At 43.6% G+C, this 4563-nt stretch overlaps 1 non-coding gene across 1 annotated transcript; it reads left to right on the forward strand.

The window, feature by feature from the left end:
* The first annotated feature begins 329 nt into the window (after window positions 1–329).
* On the forward strand, window positions 330–436 carry LOC147924551 (small nucleolar RNA R71). Its single transcript, XR_015587880.1, has one exon. It is a non-coding gene; the product is annotated as a small nucleolar RNA R71 (small nucleolar RNA).
* Window positions 437–4563: the final 4127 nt, after the last annotated feature.

A 4563-nucleotide genomic window follows, 5' to 3' on the forward strand; every position in this document is an offset into this window, starting at 1 on the left:
CATACTCATTCTCCCCTTCTTGAACTTGAACCTCTTCTTCACCAATGAAGTGAATGGATTTTTGTTGGCTAAGGAGGATCTTATCAAGCTTCTCATTGACCATCTTCAAATCCTTCTTGTATTTGTCCTCTTGGTCAGTGGAGGTGGACCTTATGGTTCTGTCATAGTCCTCATTATAGTTGCCATCTGACAAAGCAAGGTTCTCAACTAATTCCCAGCCTTCTTCCACATTCTTGTTGAGGAAGTTGCCATTAGAGGCTGTGTCAAGAAGCATCCTGATCTTGGGAAGCACTCCTCTATACAAGGTGCTTAGGAGTGACTCATTGCTGAAGCAATGGTGAGGACACTGAGTCTGAAATCCTTTGAACCTCTCCCAAGCTTCACAAAAGCTTTCATTGTTTCTTTGAGCAAACCCAGAAATTTCATTCCTCAATCTAGCAGTCCTTGCATTTGAGAAGAATTTTGCCAAGAAAGCCTTCTTGCAAGCATCCCAACGTGGTTATTGCTCCAGTAGGAAGAGTCTTCTCCCAAAGGTGAGCCTTATCTCCAAGTGAAAATGGGAAGAGCCTCAACTTGAATCCATCCTCACTTACTCCATTAATCTTGGTAAGACCACATATTCTATCAAATTCATCAAGGTGGTCTAGAGGATCCTCCATTGGCAATCCATGGAACTTCTTGGCTTGAATCATGGAGATCAATCCACTCTTGATCTCAAAGTTGTTGTTTGGCACTGTGGGAGGCACAATGCCAGCTCTCTGGTTGTGGGTATTGGGTGCATCTCCAGCACCAATGTTCCTTGGTCTTGGAACTGGATCTTGTTGCTCCATTATGATTGGAACTGCTTGCTGTTGTGGAACTACTCTTCTTCTCTGATTTCCCAAACCCTTTGGCAGCCTGTGGATGTTGACAAGAAGCCTTTGAAGATTGTCTTTCCCTTTGGACCTTGTGTGCATCAACAGACTGAGATACTGACTCGAACAGGTGCACGGTCGAGCGCAGGCTCGAGTGAGTGGTCGAGTCGACTGGGAACTGGTGTCTATTTAGATACGCTGTCTGACTCGATCAGGTGCTCGATCACTACTTGGTCGAGTGGTGCTCGAGTGGGACCTGAAATTCAACACAGCCTAGCAAAAGAAGATTCGAGTTCAGAAACTTCACTAGTGTATAAACAAACTTAATCTTTGACTAATAATGATCCTAAATGTCAGAAAAACACTCTCAAATGGGCAACGGCGCCAAATTGAAACACAATATGTTGGTGGTATGGATTGGTGAGATATGAAATGAATGAATGGCAGGGTGTTTCAATTCCCCTTATGCAATTGTAGTACAAGAGGTGTCAATCCAATCTGAGGGTTGTGAACAATCAGGATGTGTATATGAGCCTAAGTTAAGCCAAATATGCAAAGGATGTTTGTCACTAACAATCCTATTAATGAAATGTAATGAGCAGAAAGTAAAACTACTAGAACTAGATGCTGAATGTAAATGGAACAGAATGATTGTCACTAAAATAAAACTAGAACAGAAATAGAAACTATACTAATGAACTAATGCAAGACAATAATGAACAGGAAAATAAGTAAATGCAACAGAAATGCAAATAGAATGAGACTAGAGATATGACAGGACAACTACAAATCATAAACAAGAGTTCTGGGGATGAACTCGAGCAAGCACTCGATCGAGTGTAGATCGAGTGCAGGGTCGAGCTGGACAAATCCGTGAAACAGAGCAATACAAGAAAAACAGAGCAACACAAGAACGAATCGAACAACAATCAAACAGCAGGATTAAGACTTAAAAATCAATAAACAAGGAAGGCCTTGAGGAGGGATTTATGGGCTGGACTAATGAATGAGGTCATCTAACTTGGTCAACAAATCTCAAGCAAAGCTTTGAGCTAATCTCTAGACATATAAATCTAAGCCATGTTTAATCCACTCTCATGGAAAGAAACAACAAACCTATGCATCTCTAGACTTGTTCTCACATAGTAAAGAGTCTACACAAGCAGGCATTAAGCAATACATCTCATACCAAACAAGACTTCTAATCTCTTAGCAAGCCTAATGGTAAGCTCTAGATCTAGCCTTATCTATGCTCCTTAAACATTGGTGTGATGCTAAGATGCTTGAAATCAAACCCTAACTTCTCAGTTCAGGATTAGCATTAAGAACATCTACCCTAGAAGAGATTCTACCACAATCAAGCTTGAACAAAGCAAACAAACCTCAAACATAGCCCAGCCTAACCCATCCTCAAGATCCTAAGCTACTACTCACAAGAACACATGATGAACATCAAAATCATAAACCCAGAAAAACTCGAAACTTGCATCAAATGAAAGATAAGACAAAGATCTACAATAATGAAAAAGGAATCAAACTCAAATTCTCAATATATTGAAAGTTATGGAACCAACAATTTTGAGAGATTCTTTGTTCTTCCTCTAAAACAAGTACAAGATCTAAGAAAAATAAAAGTGCAAAAGGAATAATTCCCAAAAGGGTAAAAATTAGGTTTCTGACTATTCTAAAAAGCTGGACTCCTTGGTGGCTGCAGGTACAAGGCTTTATATAGGAGAGGAGGTGGAAGCCCTAAAAATACTAAAAGACAAAATAGTCAACGGCTCGGTCAACTCGACCATGTGCTCGGTTGAGTGGCTGGTCGAGTTGGCTTTTCTTCTGTTTCCTCCACTCGGTCGAGTCCTCCTCTGCACACGGTCGAGTGTCTGGTCGAGTGTGGGGTCGAGTTGGACTCTGGACCTTGGTTCTTCAGCCTTAACTCTCTTGCTTTTCCTTCATGATTGCCTCACTTCTCCTCAGCATTGCTTCCATGCTCCTTAAGCTCCATAATCACCTGATTATGCATGAAAAGATGTAAATGCAATGCAACTAAACTCTAATGCATGATTAGTCCTAAAGCTATGCAATAATGGTAAAAATGGATAGCGAAAGATGCAAAAGATGTGAATAAACTAAGAGAAAACATGGTAAAATATATGAACATCATCCACCAACCGAAACCCTAGCCTATTTAAGGGAGTCGAACCCTTCTCCGTCATCATCACCGATAAGTCTCTCCTATACTCTAAAGCTTTTTGATTTCCATAAGTTTCTATTCTTCTCTCTCGATTTCAAGCTTTATCGATTTACTTTGAAGACTAACCCTATTAACCTCGAGACCTAGCTTTTCTTTTTCTTCTCAAGGAATCAAAATGGAGCCAACCGCTAGAACCTACCAAAGGAAGGAAAGAAGATCCACCTCCGCCGCTGCTACAACCGAAGATGATGCCGCCGGAATTCGAGATTCTCAAGGGAGTGGAAACGTTCCACATTCCCAACCGTTGGCTGGACGTTTTGCCTCCCCAACCTGATGCACAACCCGATCGACCACCCGACCAGATGCTCTAGTACCCGATCGTGTAGGCCCCCGAGTTCACTCACCGAGTCCAATGGCCAGTGCTGTCCGCCGTTCTCCTCGACGTAGGGACCTGTCTACGTCCCTATGGAGGTCGATTCTGAGGCTGGAGGAGAAGAACAAGGGGAGATCAAAACCTCTTGATCAAGGAGCAGAGCTGCGATTGCAAGAGGGAAGAGACCAGCTTTGGAGAAGGCTGAGAAGATAGTTGAGAGAGCGGTTGAGGAAGAAGATCAACATGCCGAGGAGGAGGAAAGAGAGAGAGAAGAGGAGCAGAGAGAGAGAGGACCCGCCGAGCCTCACGGAGGCTGAAGCAAAAGGAAGTAGATACTCCGGCGAAACTATTCAAGGTCTTCCGGAAAATGAGCTTCGTTGGTACCCGATACCCTCACCGTGAGACCATGAAGCAATTGGGAATCGCTAGAGATGTAGAATTTTTGTTCGATATGTGCCACTTGGGCCAGATGATGTGATCCCACCTTGAAGCATATGAGGAGTAGACGGTCCACTTCCTTTCGACCTTGAAGCTGCACTATTTCGAGGACCACCCGACCCTACTACCCGATGGGGGGATCGGGTTCATCATCTTCTCCGTGAGGATCAAAGACTACCGACTAAGTTTCAAGGAGATGGAGAAGCTGTATGGCTTCAAAGCTGGTAGTGGAGAAGGTATGGAGGTTAGCAAGAAGGAGATGAGGTCCCTATGGCTGACAATAGGAGACAAGCACCCCTACAAGTCCACAAGCTCCAAATCCGCTCAAATAAGGAGCCCTGTTTTGAGGTATTTTCACAAGTCCCTCGCATGCACTCTTTTTGCTAGAAAAGAGACTGGGAATGTGAACGACCATGAGCTTCAGCTGTTAGATGTTGCACTGTGTGGAGTTTTGGATAGTGCTAGGGATGGAACACCGTTAGTAGGAGATGTTGCTGATACTAGCATGTTGTTTGTGTTACTCGATCAATTCCTATACTTGAAATCATGGGCCGTGAAAAGAAGAGAAGGAGGCGGGGAGATCTCTATTGGGGGACTAGTCACACCAATCCTAGTGGCATGCGATGTGCCCTTGAAGGGAATTGTGCTTGAACCAAGGTGGCTGGATGCGGACTACCTCGTGCTGGCGAGATTTTTGGCCTATG

Source organism: Camelina sativa, chromosome 17 (assembly GCF_030686135.1).
Source record: "Camelina sativa cultivar CO46 ecotype springtype chromosome 17, ASM3068613v1".
Taxonomy (NCBI): Eukaryota; Viridiplantae; Streptophyta; class Magnoliopsida; order Brassicales; family Brassicaceae; genus Camelina; species Camelina sativa.